We start from the raw sequence: 24,945 nt of genomic DNA, 5'->3' as shown, positions 1-24,945 counted from the left end.
AAGTGTGATGAACTTCGAATCTGAAGTCCCCTGTATGCTGTATGATGTATTTGATGGACTGACATGCTTTAGAACCACTGTGCCCAGAAAGACACTGTATGTGCAGCCATTTCACTGTTGTGTCATTTGTGTATGACTGCAATAGAAGTGTTGTTTTGAATTGAAAGCGTAACTAATCTTTTGCAACCATTAAGCCTAAATTAAATATATTGGCAAAGTAGAGTTTGTAACTATTACACTTACAAGTGCCTTTGCATTATATAAAGATGCAAAATGTATGCTCTATTCATACATGCAGAGGTGGACTTACAACTGCTCGCAGAGCGTACCTTTTGTGTTATCACACTACACATTCTCTGGAACCTACCATATGCTAAGTGCAGTTTATACAGGATCATACGTGTGTCCATCACATCACCAATAATGACTGAAATGGCCTAACTGGACTATAATGGAGCATTGTAGGAAAGTGCAGTAAAGGGAAGTCCATGGAACTATGGTCTATGCACAATTGGACGTAAGTGTGAATCCGCCTGCTTCCAGGCATATTATTTGTGCCAAGTATAGGATGGTCCAAGTATAATCATGAGACTCAAACCAAGGGTATAGATAGAGGTAGGTGCAACATTCATACAACTCTGCATATGTATACATATAGGGATTTATTTTGGTGCACACAATGTGGTATCATAGAAGTCCAATTTGCATTTATCTCTGCATCAGGCCCATAATGTGCATCAATAACATAAACCAGGAGCATTAACATGACAGTGCATAGCAGTAAGGGAATGCTGACCCAAGCTAAGCACTGTAGGAGATGTTTTATTTTGAGTTACACAGATCTTTAAAAAAAACTTTACAGTAACTACCAGTATTTCATGATGGTTGCTAATGATGATGGTCGCATCTTTGATCCAGACACAAGCGCAGGTTATATTTAAGGTTGCACATATCCTAATATGTGTGGAACTCAGAGACACACATGGAAATGCAAGTGTTCAGATACATCTTAGGCCCTCATTCAGAGCCGTACGCTCTGAGCAGAGCGCACGCTCTGAATGAGGGCCGCCCTCCATAACTATGGAGCGTCCTCCTGGACGCTCGTATAGCTGTGGGTCACCACCCACAGCCTATACGAGCGTTCAGTTTGATGGCCGCGATGGTCGTGACCATCGCGACCATCGAAACTGCGTACAAAAGCCTGTGGTTGAGTTTTTCAACCACAAGGCTCGGAGTGATTTTGGCTCTATCAGAGCCAAAATCACTCCCACTGACATCACTAGTGATGTCAGTGGGCCGGCTTCTGACGGGAGGCGTTCCCGTGGGAATGCCCCCGTCAGGGAGGCACGCCCACCAAAGGGGGCGTGCTGTCAGTCAACATCGACAGCACGCCCCCTTTGAAGAGACACTACGAGCGAAGGAAAATCCTTCGCTCGTCGCGTGTGGCGCATGCGTACGACGGAGCTCCCTCCGTCGTGCGCATGCTCAGTGCAGAACATCGACCCACTTGCGAGCGGACAGCCGCTCGCGAGTGGGTCTGAATCAGGCCCTTAGTTCATACACAAAATGGGCATCTTTAATCTAAATCACTCCAATGGTGCTATATAATAAGTGATAGGGTGTCTGGCCGCAGTGCTGGAGCTGGTGGCAATCAGTCACCCACACCCTGGATCCAGCAGAAAAAGCCAGGGGACCATCAACCTGTACATTCACAGCCCTACATTTAAAGACAATGCTTCAAATATTAGATAAATTAATGATATTAATTTCTGTTGTTAAACTTAAAGGCAGAATTGATGCCATGTTTTTCATCATAAATAAATGATTCTCAAACTAGGAACATGTTTTGGAGAAAAAGTAAATATATAAAAAATATTTGTATGCTGTACTTTGAGGTAGATTAACTTTTTACAGACGTGCGTCTAGTCATGGAGCAAGAAAACACACAATATAGTACAAAGGAACTGCACGGATAAAAAGTAGATGTGGGTAAGTACTTATGTGTGAGTGATTTTAATTAAAAAAAGACACAAATACAGTACATCTGAAAAAAATAATGCACTGAGTATCCACATATTCTCCTGGTTCATAAATGGTGCCCATTGTTTTCTCTATGGTGGTACAGTATGCCCATTTTATATAATACCAGATCTAAAACAGAATTTATGATTATTTTCTTTCAAATTTTAACAATTCTTATTTTTAATTATTTTCTATTTTTGGATTGCCAGTTTAGATCATTTGCTTACTTTTTTATTTTTAGCTGTTTCATGTCTGCTGATGAAAGTGTTAATTTATCTTACAGACCACTATAGAAAGCTGGTGCTGTGATAGATGTGATCATTTGTTGGAGCACAGTGCCCCCTGGATTCATCTTACTGTCAGAAAAGACTCTTGCGTTAATATTAAAGCATATGATCGGGAAAGGAACCTGGACATCAAACAGAAAACACTGTAAGCCCTTCACATTCTTGTATCAAAATGACAAGCTACTACCTGTGTATTTGAAACATTAAAACACATTAAATTTATACTATACTCTGTAAAGAGTGTGCACAGTGTTCTTATGGATTAATGAGGTAAAACCAATTGTCACTGTGTTACTACTGTATGTTACTATGTGAATGAATGCTGTAGCAGTTCTCTGTTTAACAGTACAGAAGCACAATGAATGTTAATGTTCCTTTTAGTGGAACAGCTAAACCCACATAACAAGGATAGCATGACTTTCATGTGATACTATACTGTAGTTCAATAATACATGATAAATAGGTATTAGTCTCCCAGATGTGTTAAACCCAGTAGATTAGGTGTAACAATTGGATTTTAACGACTAGTAATTCTACATATCAATATTTATGGTTAAGAGATGGGGTGGGATGTAAACCTGTTATTGACAAAACAGTGACCATCTCAAGATTCAATTTGCTGATACATGCATTTTATTTTAATTGTAGAACATAAGTGTGTTTCTGTATGTAATCAGAAAGTGTCTCTCAGAGGGCTTCCTTAATGTATTCTATAAGTACAGTACCAGTCAAAAGTTTGGACACACCTTCTCATTCAATGGTTTTTGTTTATTTAAATTCTTTTCAACATAGTAGCTTAATACTGAAGACATCAAAACTATGAAAGGACACATATGGAATTATGTTGTAAACAAAAAAGTGTTACATCAAAATATGTTTTATATTTTAGATTCCTCAAAGTAGCCCCCTTTTGCTTGGATGACAGCTTTGCACACTGTTGGCATTCTCTCAATTAGCTTCATAAGGTAGTCTCCTGGAATGGTTTTCCAACAGTCTTGAAGGAGTTCCCAGAGGTGCTGAGCACTTGTTGGCTGATTTTCCTTCACTCTGCAGTCCAACTCATCCCAAACCAGCTCAATTGGGTTTAGGTCGGGAGAATGAAGAGGCCAGGTCATTTGATGCAGCACTCCATCACTTTCGTTCTTTGTCAAGTAGCCCTTACATAGCCTGGAGGTGTGTTTGGGGTCATTGTCTTGTTGAAAAACAAATGATGGTCCCAGTAAGCGCAAACCAGATGGGATGGCATGGCGCTGCAGAATGCTGTGGTAGCCATGCTGGTTAAGTGTGCCTTGAATTTTGAATAAATCACCATCATCAAGTTTGTCTGGGATTTGATCAAACCTACATCCATAGAAAATCTGTGGTTAGTTCTCCAAGATGTTTAGTACAACCTCCATGCCGAGTTCCTTCAAATACTGTGTGCAAGTTCACCTAGAAGAAATTAAGAATTGATGCTGTTTTGAAGGCACAGGGTGGTCACACCAAATATTGATTTGATTTAGATTTCTCTTCTATTCATTCACATTGAATTTTGTTAATTTACACAAACAAACTATTAGCACTTCTATTTTTGAAAATAGCAGCATTATTTCTACACCTGCCTAAAACTTTTGCACATTACTGGTATATATATATATATATATATATATATATATATATAAATATAAAATGTGACCAACAAGGCAGCACTCTGGCATCTTAAAGAAATGCAATGGACCCCAAAAAGTAATATCAACGTTTCAGAACACTTTACTTGGGTTCTTTCGTCAGGATACATATATATATATATATTGAGATGTTGTGGGGTAATTGGCTCGGTAGATTAGGGTCAGTGGTGCTGTGATTAGGTGCAGAATTAGAGTCCACACATTGCGTTCCAGTAAAAATAAATGAAAATGGTGCTTTACTTCCAGCATGGAAACCAGTACACAGAAATAGAAAATAATAATACAACCTAGCCCTCTCTTAGGGCACTAGCTCGCTTCTTGAACCCTCTCTATAGAAGCAGCTAATCTGCATGAAAGTCTCTCTCAGTCTCTGAGATTGGTGGCCCTTCCTGCCACATGCAGGATTGGACACTGGCCTCCTGTCCTGGTATAGCTTACTTAGCTTGTTGGCTGCTGCCTCTCACAAGGACAGTGTCAGAGGTATAGGGATCTCCCTGCCTCCTTGCAGATATGATCTTGACCACCTGGTCTGCTTCACTCACACTGCAGCCCCATCTGGACTGTCTTGACTGTGTCCACCAGCAGCCTCACCTGGGCTCTGGTCCTATGGCAGCCATTACACATCTTACCACAATGCTTTTGCACTCTGTGTGGGCGGATCTCTCCTGCCACACACAGAATCTGCTGCTCACCAGCACCATCTCTGATGATACTGCCACATATCCCCCTCCCCAGCTTGAAACCCCTGGGTTCAGCTACATGGGACAAGGCATTCTCATTGCGAAGTCCCTCTTCATTATTCTCAGAACCATCCACCGCATCCAAGACAGACCTTTAGGGAATTTCCCAACTCCAATACCTCTGTCCCTTCATGTACACTGGTATCGTTAATGAGGACACCTCTATGGTCCCATTGCTGCTGAAAGACATCATTCTGGAACATCTTACTTAGTTCCCGCAATTCACTGTTTGTCCGCTGCTCATCACACAAGACACTCTGCACCAGTAGCACATCACACTGCATGCCAGCCTTTTCAGGATCAACCTGTAACAATTGCTGTGTCACGGCTGCTGACACTTGAGACTCCTGGAGGGAGGCAGGCCTACTAGGCACAATAAACTGGGGTGGTCTTAGGAATGACCTTTCCATGAAACTCAGTAGCACAGGATAAAAGTAAAATAGAATTTATTCACGTAAGAATTATAAACAGCAAGGTCTCAAATAATGTCTCAAACAGCACAGAGGTTCACATATGCAATAATATGTATAGGAGAGAATCCCCAAATATATATAAGCAGTCTTTAGCATATAGGAACTAACGTGGTAGGGAACCCCGAGTCCAAAATGAGGCTAACACCTCAGGATGACATTAAGGACCTTTGCCAGGGTAGAACTCTGTAGTAATGGAAATCCGGAGCAGGCCCTACAGAATAATATAGTTCTGGGACAGGACCAAGCCCTGCGGTGCAGTGAGTGATGAAGCATACTTGAGCCTTGTGGAGTAGTGAAGTCGGAGCAGGGTTAGGCCCTGTAAGATGATGAGAATCCAGGACAGGGTTGAACCCTGCGGCGTGGATAGAGTTTGGAGTAGGGTTGAGCTCCGTGATGCAGAGAGGATTGTAGCAGGGTTGAGCCCCATGACGCGGAGAAGATTGTAGCGGGGTTGAGCCCCGTGATGCAGAGAAGATTGTAGACGGGTTAAGCCCCTGGATGCGGAGAACATTGTAGCAGGGTTGAGCCCCGTGATGCGGAGAAGATTGTAATGGGGTTGAGCCCTGTGATGCAGAGAAGATTATAGCAGGGTTAGGCCCTGTAGTGTGGCTAGGGTTCGGAGCAGGGTTGAGCCCGTGATGCAGAGATGACACTTTAATGGTGCAGTTGACAACTGTAATGGATGAATTCAATATCCACAGGAATGGAAAGACAACAGGCAAAGTAAATAGTGCAGCAAAATGGTGAAAGTGCAGTGATGGAGCAATCAGCAATACTTAGGCAATAGGAATGCTGGGCCCTGAAGTGCAGCGGGTGACTGACATCAGAAGTTCATCTGGAATACAACAGTCCACAGCAATCCACAGGCACAGCGGGGATCTGGCAGGAGTCCAAGAAAAGACCTGAAAGCAACGTTGCACAGACACTGAGAGACAGTTAGTAACAGGCTTTATACTAGAGGTCTGTGATCCATAGAAAGTTTCAGAACATGTGACCCAAATGGAATCAGGTTTGAAATAATGAGCAATCTAGGAATCCCACAACCTGACAACACCTGGGAAACAGATGATCACTTTAACACTCTATCCCCTGAATAAACATGCCAGCAAGCAGGATAGCTCCTCCAACGACCACAATGGATCTTTGGGAAAAGTAGTCTATCTTTATGTACTGAAATAGTCGCAGTCCTGACAGTACCCCCACCCTTTTTGGGTGGTCTACGAACACCCACCAGGTTTTAAAGGGAATTTAGCATGAAAATTACATATCAATTTAGGAGCATGGGCATCAGAGTCTTTAATCCAAGATCTCTCCTCCGGGCCATAACCCTTCCAGTCTACAAGATATTGCAATTGATTTTGATGCTTACGTGAATCCAGAATCTTATCAATCTCAAACTCCACACCTCGAGCAGTTGTTATGGGAGGTACTTTAGGCAAGCTGTCATGATATCGATTAAGAATCAATGGTCTAAGCAAGGAGACATGAAAGGAATTCGGTACACGCATAGTTGGAGGTAACTGTAACTTACATGCCACTGGGTTGATAATTTTTATAATACGAAAAGGACCAATATACCAGGGAGCAAACTTCATGGTAGGTACTTTAAATCGAAGATTTCTAGTAGACAACCAGACACGATCCCCAACAGAATACTTAGGAATAGCCAAATGTTTTCTATCAGCAAAGGTTTTATAATTGTGAGATGCTTTCCTAAGACACTTATGTACCTGTGTCCAAATTCCAGAAAAATGTTGGATGGTAGCTTTAGCTGCTGGGACATCCACAGCAGGAATTGACTGAAGTTCAGGAACGCGAGGATGTTGATCAGTATTGGCAAAAAAAGGACTTACACCTGTAGCAGACGAATAATGAAAGTTATGAGCAAACAGCCCAAGGCAAAAAATCCATCCAATCATCTTGGGAGGAAGAAATATACAGTCTTAAGAAGGTCTCCAACTCCAGGTTCACTCTTTCAGTTTGTCCATTTGACTGAGGATGATATGCAGAAGAAAACTGTAATTTAATTTGCAATGATGAACATAAAGCCCTCCAAAACCGAGCAACAAACTGGACACCCCGATCAGACACTATATCAGAAGGAAGTCCATGAAGACAAAATATCTCTTTGATAAATATTTGTGCTAATTTGGGGGCTAATGGAATTTGAGCCAAAGGACAAAAATGATCCATCTTGGTAAAACGATCCACCACCACCCAAATAACTGTACACCCCCTAGACTCAGGAAGAATAAAATCCATGGAAAGATGTGTCCATGGCTGGGTGGGAATGGGTAGTGGATGGAGAGGACCAACTGAAGACTGCCGGGAGGACTTATGTTGTACACACTTAGAACAAGAACGTATAAACTCTTGGACATCTTTTTTCATGGAAGACCACCAATAGGAACCTTGCAAAAAAGAGTACATTTTATGAACCCCTGGATGTCCAGAGAAACAAGAATTCTGAGCCCAGGAAAGAAGTTTACCTCGTAACTCAGGTGCCACAAATATCTTTGAAATTGAAGAAAAGGCCAGAGGGTTTATTATAGGGTACCTTTGATCCTCATTTTGTTCTTTCTCTTCCAACATTGAGCGTGAGAAAACATCTGCCTTTTTATTCAAAGAACCTGGACGATACCTGAGGACAAAACCAAAATGAGAAAAGAAGAGTGCCCAACGAGCTTGTCGTGGGTTCAGACAATGGGCAGTCTTCAAATACAACAAATTTTTATGGTCTGTAAAAATAGTAACAGGATGTTTTGCGCCTTCTAATAAATATCTCCACTCTTCCAAAGCTAACTTAATAGCTAACAGTTCTTGGTCCCCGATGGAGTAATTACTCTCAGCACTAGAAAACTTTCGTGAAAAGAATCCACAAGACACTGTTCTCCCATCTGCAGCCACTTGAGACAAAACAGCCTCAACTCCATAAGTGGAAGCATCCACTTCTAGCATAAATGGTTTCTCAACGTCAGGTTGAACTAGAATGGGGGTGCAGAAAATGCATCTTTAAGAATCTGAAAGGCATTCAATGCCTCTGGGGACCATACCTTGGGATTAGCCCATTTTTTTGTCATAGCAGTAATTGGGGCTACAATCATTGAAAATGCTTTGATAAACTTTCTGTAATAATTGGTAAAGCCTAAAAATCTCTGAATGGACTTTAACGAAGTGGGCAAAACCCAATCTTGAATAGCCTTTAACTTTTCAGGGTCCATCTGAAGCTCGGAACCAGAGATGATATACCCCAAAGAGGGTATAACTGGAACTTCAAAAACACACTTGGAGATCTTACCATAAAGCTTATTAGCTCGAAGATGACTTAATACCTCTTTAACATGGGTACGATGATCAGAAAGATTCCTGGAAAAAATCGAAATATCATCAAGATAAACAATAACAAACTGGTAAAGTAGATCTCGGAAAATTTCATTCACAAACTCCTGGAACACCACAGGGGCATTACATAAACCATAAGGCATGACGAGGTTCTCATAATGGCCATCTCGCGTATTAAACGCAGTTTTCCACTCATCACCCTCTTTAACTCTGATCAAGTTATAAGCTCTTTTTAGATCAAGTTTAGTAAATAGTTGAGAACCCTTAACTCTATTAAACAATTCCATAATGAGAGGTAAAGGATATTTATTTTTTACCGTAATCTCATTTAGACCTCTAAAGTTGATACATAAACGAAGACCGCCATCTTTTTTCTTTCCAAAATAGAAGCCAGCTCCAGCGGGAGATGAAGAAGACCTTGATAAACCCCTTTCGTAGGTTATCTCGCACATACTCCAACATGGCTTGAGTCTCAGGAACAGAGAGAGGATATACTCGACTTTTAGGTGGCATTTTACCAGGGATAATTCAATAGGACAATACCAGGGACGATGCGGTGGGAGTTCGTCTGCTGCCAGCTCAGAAAAGACATCAGCAAATTCATGATAAGGCTGTGGGAGAGAGGGTGGAACATCTACTTTCACTTCAGCCAATCGTACCACAGGAATCAAACAATTTAATTTGCATTTGGGACTCCAAGAAAGAATTTGAGAACAAGTCCAATCGATATGAGCGTTATGAAGAGTTAACCATGGTAAACCAAGAACTATATCATACATAGAAACAGGTAATACCCAAAACTCTAATCTTTCTTCATGCAAAGCTCCTACCGTCAACTTCACAGACTTTGGGCCTGATTCAGAGCCGGACGCTCTGACAAGAGTGCTCGGTCTGAATCAGGGCCCTCCTCCCTAATATTGTAGTGGCCTCCTGGCCTCTCGTATAGCTGTGGGAGACCACCCACAGCTTATGCGAGCGGCCAAAAAGATGGTCGCGATGGTCAAGACTAGGGCACCATTGACCTGCTTGCGAGCGCTCAGCGCTCGCGAGCGGGTCTGAATCAGGCCCTTTGTTTGATGTGTAACATATCCATTAGAAATTCTAGTCCCATTTACTGCAGAAAGGGAAAAAGAACGGATTAATTTGACAACAGGAATTTTCAACTTTTGAACCAAAGACAATGAAATAAAATTGCCAGCTGCTTCAGAATCTAGCAATGCAGAAAACTCTTGACATGAAAACCAAAGTCAGGAATGCTCACAGAAATTAAACAATCTTTTTTGGGGGAAACATTAGAGAATACCCCTAGTTTTACTTCCCCTCCATCAACTAGGGACGACCGTTTCCCGGCTTTATTGGACATTTAGCCAAAAAATGTTCTGAGGATGCACAATACAAGCACAGATTAGAACGCCTTCTATGTTGCTTCTCCACTTCAGACAATTTGGCTTTATTAATTTGCAAAGGCTCATCAGAGGTACCATGAACAGAGCGAGACTTGGGAAGATAATTTTTAGAACACAGTGCGATTCCTCTGAACCCCTCGTCCTCACATACGCAGATCAATTTTAATAGTCAATGAAATTAACTCATCCAAACTCTCAGGAAGATCCCGAGTCACCAACTCATCTTTAAGTCTCTCAGAGAGACCATTCCAATAAACGGCTCTTAATGCCTCATTGTTCCACTTAAGTTCTGCGGCTATAGTTTGTAAATGAACCACATACTGACCAACTGCAGCCACTGATCTTCCAGGTTCATCAAATATCCTTTTAAAAGTAGAAACAAAAGCTTGGTAATTAGACATTAAGGCATCATTTCTCTCCCATAAAGGAGAGGCCCACTCAAGAGCAGTACCAGACAATAATGACATAATATAAGCCACTTTGACACGAGGGGTGGTAAAACTCTGAGGTAACAACTCAAAATGAATCTCACATTGGTTGAGAAATCCTCTACATGTTTTTGGATTACCATCACAAGAGGTGGGAGTTGGTAGGCGTAAATGAGAAGCAGAACCCCCAGATGTACTTGTAACAGGAATTTTAAGTTCATCAAGACGTGTGGAAAGATCTTGTAGACACTGTAAAACTTGAACTTGAGCATTTTCCTGTACTTCCAAATGGGCGGTCAAACCCTGAAGCACCAGTACCCCAGTAGCCTGTTCCAGATCCGGATTCATTTTTAGGTCTGTGCAAACTGTCACGGCGGCTGACACTTGAGACTCCTGGAGGGAGGCAGGCCTATGAGGCACAATAAACTGGGGTGTTTCTTAGGAATGGCCTTTCCATGAAACTCAGTAGCACAGGATAAAAGTAAAATAGAATTTATTCACAAAAGAATTATAAACAGCAAGGTCTCAAATAAAGTCTCAAACAGTACAGAGGTTCACATATGCAATAATATGTATAGGAGAGAATCCCCAAATATATATAAGCAGTCTTTAGCATATAGGAACTAACATGGTAGGGAACCCCGAGTCCAGAATGAGGCTAACACCTCAGGATGACTTTAAGGACCTTTGCCAGGGTAGAACCCTGTAGTAATGGAAATCTGGAGCAGAGCAGGCCCTACAGAATAATATAGTTCCGGGACAGGACCAAGCCCTGCGGTGCAGTGAGTGATGAAGTACACTTGAGCCTTGTGAAGTAGTGAAGCCGGAGCAGGGTTAGGCCCTCTAAGACGATGAGATTCCAGGACAGGGTTGAGCCCTGCGGCATGGCTAGAGTTTGGAGCGGGGTTCAGCCCCGGGATGCAGAGACAATTGTAGTGGGGTTGAGCACCGTGATGCGGAGAAGATTGTAGCAGGCTTGAGCCCCGTGACGTGGAGAAGATTGTAGTGGGATTGAGCCCTGTGACATGGAGAAAATTGTAGTGGGGTTGAGCCCCGAGATGCAGAGAAGATTGTAGCGGGGTTGAGCCCCGTGAAGCAGAGAAGATTGTAGCGGGGTTAAGCCCCGAGATGCGGAGAAGATTGTAACGGGGTTGAGCCCTGTGATGCAGAGAAGATTATAGCAGGGTTGGGCCCTGTAGTGTGGCTAGGGTTCGGAGCAGGGTTGAGCCCCGTGATGCAGGGATGACACTGTAATGGTGCAGTTGACAACTGTATCAAAGATGAGTTCAATATCCACAGGAACAGAAAGACAACAGGCAAAGTAAATAGTGCAGCAAAATGGTGAAAGTGCAGTGATGGAGCAATCAGCAATACTTAGGCAATAGGAATGCTGGGCCCTCTAGTGCAGTGGGTGACTGACATCAGAAGTTCATCTGTAATACAACATAGTCCACAGCAATCCACAGGCACAGCAGGGATCTGGCAGGAGTCCAAGAAAAGACCTGAAAGCAACATTGCACAGACACTGAGAGACAGTTAGTAACAGGCTTTATACTAGAGGTCTGTGATCCATAGGAAGTTTCAGAACATGTGACCCAAATGGAATCAGGTTTGAAATAATGAGCAATCTAGGAAACCCACAACCTGACGACACCTGGGAAACAGATGATCACTCTATCCCCTGAATGAGAAGCATGCCAGCAAGCAGGATAGCTCCTCCAACGACCACAATGAAACTTTGGCAAAAATAGTCTATCTTTATGTATTGATATAGTCGCAGTTCTGACATGCTGCTTGTGTTTATGTATTTCTGCCACACTGGGTTCAGCAAAGACATCGGATGCCATTTTAGGTCCAGAATCCAACTTCAGAATGTTATTTAACTTATTTTCCTCTTCTGATTTTCCCACTACCATGTGGAACTTTTTCTGAGCCATAGACAGCTGCTCTTCCAGCTGGGTAAATTTTCACCATGACGCTTTCCAACTTGCTCTCAGATTGCAGTAGATTGCGCTTCACAACATCATGTTCAGCAAGTCTTAACTTTTGTACAATTATTTCAGACTCTGCCACGTTTAATTCACTTTGCAACTCAAGTTCTTTGGTACTCCTCTCCACTTGGAATCTTTGCAACTGGTTCTGTGTACTTAGCAGACACTTCTCAAGGTTCTCACTCTGTTCTTGCAATTTCCAAGTCCTGCCATGGGCAAGGTTAAGCTCTCTCTCCAAAGATTCACTTTGCTTGGTGACTTTATGCAGACTTTCCTCCAGGAATACATTTCTTTCCATCAGATTCTGAAACTGCCTTAGCTGCAACTAAATTGGAGTGGACAGTTTGTACTTGCTCCTTACAGCTGACTTTAAAACAGATCATCTCCATCTATGTTTCTTCATGGTATGTCTCCCACTGAATGCGAGTCTGCAGCATCTGGAGACACTGCTCGTTTACTTTACAAAACTTTTCCGGCAGAGAACTTTTCTCCAATTCATAGTCTTTAAGTTTTACTTGTGTGGACACAATTAAAGAGTATTTTACCTTTAACACCAGAGTCAGATTCGCCACTTTCACTTGCGTGCGCTCTGCATCACTCCAATGCCTCTGAATACCTTCTGTCAATTCATCCACTTCCTGCTGAAGTACCACACACTTTTGCTGCAATTCAACAACATCTTGCTCTAATACAGCATTCTTGGCTAGGAGCACATCATTCTCATACTTTGTAACACATTTGAAAATGTAGCTTCCTCAAGGCGTTCAGACATAGCTGCCAATTTGAGGTCTGTCTCTTTAAGAACTTCATGTTTTTTTATTTCTTCCTGCTCAAATGCCATTTTCAAAGAGGATAATTCTCTCCGTAATTTCTTTTCAGCTTGTTCATGAACATTCCTCTCATCAGCCAATTGTTCCATTAAGTCATCAATCTTCACAGCATAATACACATTACTTTCATTTAAACTTTACGCATACTGTCAAATTCTTCAAGGCTGATATAGTCCTCTCTGGGCGGACATTGCACCATACACTGACCACTTTCTTTTTCTGCCTTGAGCTTTGCCCACTGTTGCTTGTTGGCTTCTTGCTGAGCTGCTGTAGCCAGCAGCAAGGCCTTCACCATGTCATCCATGTTGTCTCAAAGGGGTAAGAGTGAAGCAGAATTTGACTTGCCTAATAATCCTCGGATGACACCTTCATGGGGAACACGGGCCAATAGTCTTTTCAGCCACAACAAATTGGGTGTCTGTCACTTTAAGGGTTAAATGCTTTTTTTTCCTGTTTTTTTTTTAGCACAGTTTTTAACTTGCAACACTTGGCTTTCAAATGTATACACTTCACAACATAACACAGTAACTGCTTTGGTTGTCACTTGCTCCAACTTTGATTGCAATGAACAGCATATAACAAATCTCTTTCCCTTTAATTGCAACAGAAAAAGTCCAGGACACAGAATAGCACACCTTGAAATTAACGAGCAGGTCCTAAGCATTCAGCAGCATAAACCACTTTTTCTTGCAGGTTTTCAACATTAAAGTTTACACACATTTATATTCATAGACACAGTATATACTGCATAACTGGTCATTTGAATAAATTTGCACACCTTTAAACCATGAATTGCAGGCATGCATACAACTTTTCCATGAAATACTTCAACAGACTTTTCTTCACTCACCACCTTGACGAGCCTTCCATCACTCAGGTGCAGTGAGCCTCCTTTGGAGAGTCCAATTTTGTAATGCAATAAGCATCCATACTTCCAATTGAATGTTTGCATAGAACCTTTATACATAGAATATTCTGCGTAGAATCTTTATGCCCGCATTCTCCACCATATTGTGATGTTGTGGGGTAATTAGCTTGGTAGATTAGGGTCAGTGGTGCTGTGATTATGTGAAGAATTAGAGTCCACACATTGCGTTTCAGTAAAAATAAATGAAAATGGTGCTTTACTTCCAGCATGGAAACCAGTAAACAGAAATAGAAAATAATAAACAACCTAGCCCTCTTTTAGGGCACTAGCTCACTTCTTGAACCCTCTCTATAGAAGAAGCTAATCTGCATGAAAGTCTCTCACAGTCTCTGAGATTGGTGGCCCTTCCTGCCACATGCAGGATTGGACACTGGCCTCCTGTCCTGGTATAGCTTACTTAGCTTGTTGGCTGCTGCCTCTCACAAGGACAGTGTCAGAGGTATAGAGATCTCCCTGCCTCCTTGCAGGTATGATCCTGACCACCTGGTCTGCTTCACTCACACTGCAGCCCCATCTGTAATGTCTGACTGTGTCCACGAGCAGCCTCACCTGGGCTCTGGTCCTATGGCAGCCATTACACATCTTCCCACAATGCTTTTGTACTCTGTGTGGTCGGATCTCTCCTGCCACACACAGAATCTGCTGCTCACCAACACCATCTCTGGTGATACTGCCACAATATATATATATATATATATATATATATATATAGATATATATATATATATAGATATATATAGATATATATTTCAAACCGTCCACTAGCAGAGTTATCTACCAGGGGCTCAACAGAGACGAGGCTAGCACTCAAATTCCAATTAACACCAACAAGTTTAATCCAGTAATTGAATTCATAGCGACACTGATATAGGCAGTAAGTAGGGCATCTTCAGCATATCATACATTACAGATATCATGAGCGTCAGCATATCTGGGGTCCATCTCCCAGTGCCTAATCCTGACAGCTGTTTCAGTCTCAACCATCGTCAGGGGATAGAAAGAACAAAGTGCAAAGTGCAACATATAAATACACATCTCTATCAGTAAAAGAATGATGCTCACCTGTGTAGTCACCAATGGAGACCGCACCAATCCCGCCATCTAAGCAAGCGTGCAGCCGCGATGAACACTGTCGCATATCAATGGTACTGATAGGGAAGCCCCAACCAGACATCACTCGTGATCACATGATACAGCGGCCGCACGTCAAGCCAGACGGCCAGAGAGCCACGCAACGTCTCTCATCTCTGTTTGAGGCCATGGTAGATAACTCTGCAAGTGGATGGTTTGAAATATTGATAATATTGGCCTAGCACCTGATATATACCATATGATGTTGTGCCATATAAATATATAGACAGCCAGAAGACCCAGCACATTCCTTCCATTGAAATAATCCATTGAAATAATGTGCCGCGGTGCCTGCTGCATGTATGCAAATAAAGAATTCCAGATGCGGCACTCAGCAGTCTATTCAATAAATAATGCCAAGCACAGTATGTGCTGCAATGTTTCGGGCCTTTATTAGCCCGTCAACACATTCACCAATAAAGTTTCTCCCCTGCCACTGTCATAAATACATAAAAAGTCTCTTACACTTTTAATTCTCCACAGAGACCATAAATCACAAAGAAGTCCTCCAAGGGAAGATATTCCTTTTGTTTTTTCCAATCCAGCTTTATGCAATACACTCAGGTTCCTTTGTGTTGATTATCTCAAAAGAAGAGAAAATTACCAAAAATAGTGCAATACACTCACATTTATAAGATAAAAAATCAACATATAATATCGCCAATATGATGCAGCATATAAGGACAACAAAATAAGGGTACCAGTGGTTGGATTTGATGTAAACTAGAGATGAACAGTGGTCCCGGACACCAAAAAGATCCTTCACTCAATCCACAGCTTCCCCAGTCTCAGCATCCAGTAATGCGATCACCAGCTCAATGCGTTTCAAACAATCTCGTCCTTCATCAGGAGCATGGTGATCACTATTTCCCATGGCGTTAAATCCCCTTAACAATTAGAAGACTCCTCCCACAAACACTTCCCCTTTGCCCACCAGGCATCATATTGGCGATGATATATGTTGATTTTTTTATCTTATAAATGTGAGTGTATTTTTGTATAACAAATTCTGAGTGCGCTTACAACAGTATTGCACTATTTTTGGTAATTTTCTCTACTTTTGAGATAATCAACACAAAGGGACCTGAGTGTATTGCAAAAAGTTGGATTGGAAAAAACAAAAGGAATATCTTCTCTTGGAGGACTTCTTTGTGATTTATGGTCTCTGTGGAGAATTAAAAGTGTAAGAGACTTTTTATGTATTTATTACAGCGCCAGGGGAGAAACTTTATTGGTGAATATGTTATGTGCTAATAGGAAAAGTGAGGAGTCTCTTAAGTTTTTCCAGGCTGCAGTAATTTTTTGCGCATATTTGGAAAAATTTTTTATTTATATCTTTATAAGCCCGTCATCAGGCTTATTCCAGCCTGACAACGGACTAATACAGGCCCGAAACGTTGCAGCACATACTGTGCTTGGCATTATTTATTGAACAGACCGCTGAGTGCCGCACCTGGAATTTTTTCAAAATATATCTATATCTATATATATATATATATATATATATATATATATATATATATATATATATATATATATATATATATACACACACACACACATGAGTATACCGAAATAGCTGTCTGGCTCAAGGGTATTACAGGATAAATATATGGATTGTTACATCAGATAAGTCTTTTGCTTGATTAATATAGGTGTATATCCTGTATGTCTTATCATGAGGACTTTCTGTTAAATTAAACATTTTTGTATTTAAATTTTGGATGTATTGGATTTCTATTTATTTTGCTTATGCATATAAGGCTCCAATTACTAATACTCCACTTATCATTGAGGAAAAGCCACTCCTGCTTTGCTTGTTATTGCTGAGAAGGAGGTGGCGGCTAACTCAATGTCTACTATCAACTGTCCTGCCAAAGAGGGTGAACAAAAAGTTACCCCCTCAGCGGGGACTGCAGAGACACAGGAGCTTATTCAGACCCAGTCGTTAGCTCTACAAGCTCGCAACCGGGTCGATGTTGCTCAAGTGCACATGCGCACGACAGACCCGGCTCCGTCGTGCGCATGCGTGAGACCCGGCTAACGATGGATGATCCGTTGTTAGGGGTCTCGTAGCAGATGGGGCGAGCTGTCGATGTTGAGTGACAGCTTGCTCCGTTTGCTGGGTGGACCAGGGGCGTGCCCGGCCAAACGGAAGCGTTCCAGTCGGAACGCTTGCCATTTGGGGGCGGCCCCACTGACATCATCAGTGATGTCAGTGGGGAGTTTCCTGCTCAAACAGAGCAGGAAGCTCCCTGGGGCTTAAGGTTGACAAGACCCTACCTTAGGGTAAATCTACATGGTTTGACCCCCTGACAATATTGCAAAAAGAGAATTATCCCAAGATCATTCTGCATTAAAAACAACTAGTACAAGTAATACTGTATTTTGTAAACAATGATGCCAGATCCTCCATCAATACTCTTTTGAGCTGATGTTACTTGTAATTGAACTGGTCAATACTGATTTGATGTTATTAAACAAGTACACTTTGGCATTTGAAAGCTCTGGTTTAGAGATTTTAAAGCTGATACTTCTGTGGATTGGATCTATAGATTGGATAGTGGTATCAGTTCTTTTCAGATGGAATTGGTTTCATTCAAGAAAGCCAAATACTGTACAAGAAAGTGAAGTAAGACTGTAAAGACCAATGGGTATACTATTGGCTGCAGGGTGGAGAACCACATATACCTTGGAGATCAGGCCAGAAATCAATAAAATTTAGGGTCAATAGATCTTTTTCTGAACTTATTCTCAAACTTCACTCAGTGACTCAGGTCAATCATACATATAGGCTCCTTTTCACAATGGCAGTGTCACCAGGAGCAAGATCAAAGGAAGGAACAAAAATAAATGTTGTAGAAGGGGAGAGTGGAGACATAAGACCAGACAAGGGTCCACCTCAAAGGATTAAAAAGAAGTTATTGTCTTCAATCTCTCTTCCTTTACCCCCTCTGCCACTGAATTATCTGTGCTTTCTAAAGAGTTGTCTTTTGTGAGAATACTTAAGCAACACTCTTTTGATTTTGAGGTGGAACTTTTTAAGTTTCACCACATGCTTACATTAAAGAATCATTTTGCCAAACAGGACACTATGGCTATTCAAAAACATGTAAACCAAAAAGTGTGTCCCTTGTTCTCTGCAGTTGATACACCTTCATCAAATTAGTGAAACATGATGTCATTCCATACATTGAGAACAGCAAATCTCATTTTCAAATATGACAAAAGCTGAAAATATGGCTCTTAAAAGTCTCAAATACAATAATGGGATCATGATCTGTACCTCTGGCAAGGGGGACAGTTTTGTTCTTCTAAATAAAATTGATTATACTCTATAAACAAGGTTAAATGGCAGCTTTATGATACCAGGTGGTGTAAAATTATTACATTCGATCCTACATCCATTCATAAAACAGGAGATTGATTCTGTTATTAATCTTGGTGTTATCAATGGTTGAATTGATAAAAACACTGCAGGTTTTATTACTGAAGACCTCCCCAAAACCCCTCTGCTATACATTCTCCCAAAGGTACACAAAATGCTTGTGAAACCACCAGGGAAACCCATTATTTCTTCCTGGAGGTCCCTTAATGACTATTGCATTTTGTCAATTTCAGGCTACAGTACACTGATTATATCTCCAGAGATAGTTCAGACTTTAGGGGGAGATGTATCAAAGCTTGGAGAGAGAGAAAATGGAGAAAGATAATGTACCAACCAATCAGCTCCTAACTGTAATTTTTCTAACACAGCCTGTAAAGTGACAGAAGCCAATTGGTTGATACTTTGGGGGTCATTCAGACCCGGTCGTTAGCGCCGATGCGCTCGGACTGGGTCGATGGCCCCCCACAGAGCATCCGCACGACGGCGCCGTCGTGCGCATGCATGAGACCCGCTACGACCGACAGCGCTGGTCATAGCGGGTCTCGATCTAAAGGGGGCGAGCTGTTGATGTTGATTGACAGCTCGCCCCATTTGGAAGGCGGGCCGGGGGGGTGGCAGCCCAAACGGAGGCATTCCCATGGGAATGCCTACCGTTTGGGGGTGGCCCCACTGACATCACTAGTGATGTCAGTGGAGAGCTTCCGGCTCTGACAGAGCCAGAAGCTCTCCGGGGCTTACGACAAGGGAGACCCTACCCTAGGGTCTCGTCGTAAGCCACGATGGTCGCGATGGTCTCTGACCATCGCGACCATCACTGGAGTGGTCGTTAGAGCTAACGACCGCAACAGAGGCGGTCGGTCAGGATGCAAGTGGCCGCCCAGTTTCTGAGCGACCGCTTGCATCCTCCGACCGCCTCTGAATGAGGCCCTTTATCTCTCTCCAAGGTTTGATATATCTTCACAAGAGTATGCACAGTTAACACAAATCTTACATGATATGGGTGAGAGATTTATTGTCCATGGCTACAAAAAGGCTGAGGTTACTGATGCCACTTCTCATTTACTTAAAATGAACAGACAACAAGACTTGACACCATTGGTCAAAAATATTGATAATGGCAAATTGGTGTTTCTCAACATCTGTTCAAATGTCTAAGTTTATTCATAAGACAATATTGAAGCACTGGCATATTATTCAAAGTGATGACACCTTTGGCCCGACATGAAATGGCACACTACTGTGGCATACTATGAATTGGGGGCACCACTGTGTGGCATACTATTAATTTGGGTGCTACTGTGTGGCATACTATGAATTGGGAGTACTACTGTGTGGCATACTATGTATTTGGGGCACTCTTGTGTGACATACTATGAATTTGGGGCACTACTGTTTGGTATACTATGACATGGGGCCAGGGATGGGCATATAGTGGGAGCTAATAGGCATGTTGGAGGTCTGATTGGCATGTGGGGTAGTATATAAATTGCCTCTGCTCTTTACACTGCTAAACTCAGTCACTGACTCAGTAGCAGCTCAAACAAGGTATATATCATGCTTTCAGCACACTTAGGAGCTCATTCAGGCCCGTTCGCTAATTGCGGCGGCTCGCTCCCAACATATTTAAATTTGGCAAAGTGACATCAAGGCAGCCGCTCACTCGGCAAGCCATAAGCACTCCCACTGTGTCTTGGCGAGCGATCACTTTGTCAATGTATATGCCCATTAGCATGTCTTTACATGCCCACTAGTGCACGTCATCTCCAGGAAGTGTCTTTAAACATTGGTACATCAAAGACCATCGGAAGCGATCGCAGCGCTTGTGGTTGACTCAACCAAGTGACATGTTCAGTGACACTACTTTGCAAATTATACACACCCATTAAACTCCGTTATGACGGCCAGACATGCCTCCATTCGCACATCCACTTCCCCATTCACAAGCATCTTCCTCTGTTACCACCCCCAAATGGCACATTCTGTCACTCAAAGTAGCAGGCAGTCTGTGTACTACGAGGGCATGAATCCCCATCACTGAGACTGACTTGCGCACATGCACTGTGTATTATACACATGCGCAGAGGAGCAACTATCGGTCAGTGCGAGCGGCCACAGCTTAGTGAACAGGTCTGAATCAGGTCCTTAGAATTTTAGCACATTCTTGCATAAGTTAAAGTTATATACTCAAAAAGAAATACAAGTGCACAACTCCAAATTAACTGATTATATATAAATAAATACATTTTTGCAATAGAGGTTTTTGGCATAATCTTGGCCAAGGTTATGGGCCTACCCACTACATCTGGGTAACCTCTGTAGGGTAGGTCCCTAACATACTAGGGTTCAAATCCATAGCACAGGACTAGCCCAGCTAAGACACCTCAAGGCACCACTATAATAAGAAAAGTGAAGTGTAAAGGAAATAGTTAAGAGCAGCCGAAGCTGCAAATAAAGAATAAAAATAAAAAAGTGAAATACATATAAGGAACACAGACAGTGAGGCGTTAAAATGTATTGAAGGAAAAATGTGTTATACTGCGGTGCCCTGAAGCTGATCAACCAAAGCAATCCAGGAGGACCCATGCCCCAAAAATGAACCAAAGCTACACTACACAGTCTAAATATTTGCAGGAGGCACACAAGCGCAAGAAACTAGAGTCCTGGAAACTGATATCTTCATGTAAGAAAAAATTAAATAAATGTCCAATCATTTGTTCATAAACAATAATACTGAGTAGAGGAGGGTATATTATAATTCCAAGGTTACTGATCGTGGATCAATCTTCAGATCTCCCATGAGGCATATGTGAAAACAAGGAAGATAGAGAGGGGCAACCATAGTGTATTACCATTTATTATGGAGTCAAACAAAAAATATTCACATGAACAGTAACTTAAAAAACACAGTTTTTTAAATGTTTCTCAATATATTTTCAATATTTCTCAAAATATGCTGAATAGCTCTCAATAGTTTCCAATGGTTTTCAGCATCTCTAATGGTTGTATATTTCTCTCAATGGTTCTCAGTATCTTTCAATAAAGTGTAGTATCTCGCAATATCACCTAACATTTCTCAGTGTCAGTCTCACAGGGACGTCTCCCTTTTGCAGGTTTTTCTCACACACAGCATTCATGTATCTTAAATGCTGACACACTGTCTCTGGATCTTAGCCTATCTCAGTTGACTCCTATAGAGCCCAGCGAATCACACATCTAAACACCAAAAAGTCCACTTATCCATAAGATGGGTCCAAGTTTTGCATTGTCAATTGCTACACACATCACCATTACAAGTGACCAGTAGAAGAATGGGGACAGATTTTACTCCAGGAGCAATGAGGAAGGCAAGTCAGATGCTTGGTTGCATAGGGAGAGGAATCAATAGCAGAAAGAAAGAGGTGATAATACCACTGTATAGGTCATTGGTACGTCCTCATCTCGAATACTGTGTTCAGTTCTGGAGGCCATATCTCCAGAAGGATATTAATACATTAGAGACTGTACAAAGAAGGGCAACTAAAATGGTGCAAGGTCTACACCACAAAATGTACCAGGAAAGATTAAAAGATCTTAATATGTATAGTTTGGAGCAGAGAAGGGAAAGGGGGGACATGATGGAAACTTTCAAAAATATAAAGGGTTTTAACAAGGTACAGGAGGAGACATTCTTCAAAGAAAGAGAAGTATTAAAACAAGAGGACATGTTCTGAAACTGGAGGGTGGTAGGTTCAGGGGAAATTTGAGGAAAAATTACTTCACAGAAAGGGTAGTGGACAAGTGGAATAGCCTATCATCAGAGGTGGTAGAGGCTAAGACAGTAGAGCAATTTAAACATGCATGGGATAGATATAAGAATATCCTTCAGAAGTAAGAATCAATGTGGGTTGAGGTAACATTATATTTAAAAATGGGGCAGACTAGATGGGCCAAGTGGTTCTTATCTGCCGTCAAATTCTATGATTCTATGTTTCTATGTTTGCTTTGCACTACTAAACAAATAATTTATTAACAATAGCTGTTTAAAAATACCAGGACAGGGCAAATTATTTTTTTAAAACCTAATCTAAACAGAAGCGCGAAAAGGTTGTGTGAGCAGTGCAGCCATCTAGGGCCCAAGGCTGAGGGGGAGACACTGTTGCTGCCCTGATGCCACCTGCATATGCTGGAGAGGCACTCTGCAATCTTGAGATACAGTAGGCCTGAGAACCGCTAAGCTCATCCTTTGTATGCATGCACCTCCCAGTTTCCTGGCGCCAGACCATTCTTCGTCACATCACATGTGTCGGAAGCAGGGCCAGTGAAGAGTGCAATTTTGCCCTGTTACAGCATTGGTCAGTACTATATGTAACCCTGGTTAAGGGTTAAATAATATACTATATTAATAAGTACATATACAGACCCTCCAACATGACCCATTCCATTAGGTACAAAATGCTCTGCTCCTGGGCTTTTCTCTTAATTTATGATTGCAGCCACCTGTGCTGAAACACCTGTCTCATCAATTACCTAGTTCAGCACAGGTGACGGCAATCATACATTAGGTGGGAAGTCCAGGAGCAGAGTGTTTTGTACCTAATGGAACGGGTCATGTTGGAGGGTAGGCATATATGAGGTAAATATATATGTACTGTAGTCACAGTTCATGAGGTAAAATGTATGTGTGTGTCATGTATTTCTAATGGAGTATTGAAGTTCATGATTGATATACAGTATATATATATATATGTACAGTATATATATACTGTATATATATATATATATATATATATTTACATAGAAGTTTATGTGGTACTTTTTTCCTTGTGGTGAGGATGTGCCCAGTGTGTGGGATGCACATGCACAGGAGAAGAAGGGGGCGGAGTGATATGGCTGGGAGTGGTTGGGTTCCTGTCAGGAAAAGAAGGGCAGGGACAGAGAGACATATAAAAGGAGCTGCCAGTAGACTGAGAGTTAGGGATCTATTCACTAAGCAGTGTTAGGAGACAGAGTGAAAAGTGATAAGAAAGTGATAAGGTGCCAGCCAATCAGCTCCCAACTGCCATCTCACAGGCTGTGTTTGAAAAATTACAGTTGGGAGCTGATTGGCTGACACCTTATCAATTTTCACTCTGTCTCCTAACACTGCTTAGTAAATAGACCCCCAAGTCTGCTGATCCCTCCCTTCAGTGCCCACCCCCTTGCATCACGAGTGGCAGCTTAGCAATGGAGGCTGCCGGGCGCAGGGGGGTGGAGCCAGAGAGGGAGCTTATGGGCTTGGCGGCCGGGAACGGCTCTCATTGGCGATGGGGTGGAGGAGTCGACTGCGGCTGTCCGGGAGCAAGGGGCTGGAGAGTGTGGCATTCAGTGAGCGGGCGACTCCTGATCAGCTGTCAGCAGCCAGGGAGATGTAAGTGTCTGCAGCAGTAGTGGCCAGCAGCGGTGGTGGGAGTCAGACATTATTGGTGTCTGCTGTAAGAAGGAGGCGGAGCTGCTGTCACAGTCACCCCTAATAATTTAGGCAGGTACCGTAATCAGTAGTACACAGTCGGGGAACAGATCAGCGCATAGACAACAGAGATCCCAAGTCATTCAGGGAGGTGGTGAGCATAAGAGCTGCAGTGAGTAGTACAGCTGCATCGCTCCACAGGCACCTGTCAGCGAGGAGAATGTTACAGCGGACACTGACAGATTCAGTGAAGGTAGAGGAGATGGATCAGAGCAGGCTCAGTGTAACCAGGAGGTGGTGGGCACTAAAGTCTGCTCAGAGAAGTAAGCCCCCTGTGAAATGCAGTTTTGAGCACAGCTACCTCGGAGAAGCCAGCTGGGGGTGAGGAGACAGGCGGGTAGCTGAAGGGGCTCAGAGCAGCAGCGATTGGCAGAAACTTATATTCAGCAGCAGCGCCTGCCAGCAGATGTGACTTCTTACGCTGCACATACACGCAGTGTCATCCTGTAATAGGGCAGACTGTATTCCTATACCTATTTCACAGAAGCAAATAGGAAGAAGTGACTTATAAAAGGAATCAGAACCTGGAAAACCTAGGGCTGTTTAGTTTTCCATCACCCAGCTCTACTACTAATAATAGCGAAGCAGAGAGAGTTTGGGTGAGTGGGGTGTTAGACCCTCACTGTGAAGCAAAATATACTTTATTTACTGAATCAAAAGTAACTTGTTTACGTAGACACTTTCAGTAACCAAAGTTGGTAAGAAAGTAACTGTATCCGGTAACCGTTACAGAGAACTTCTTACATCCTCTCTAAATTGAAGGATGTTCCCAAAATACTGTCAGAGCGTAAGGAACATTCTACAAATTGCAAATGCATCACTTTTGT

The sequence above is a fragment of the Taudactylus pleione genome, unplaced genomic scaffold (genome assembly GCF_031769625.1).
Source record: "Taudactylus pleione unplaced genomic scaffold, aTauple2 ptg000556l, whole genome shotgun sequence".
Classification (NCBI taxonomy): Eukaryota; Metazoa; Chordata; class Amphibia; order Anura; family Myobatrachidae; genus Taudactylus; species Taudactylus pleione.
This window is presented reverse-complemented; position numbering follows the sequence as displayed.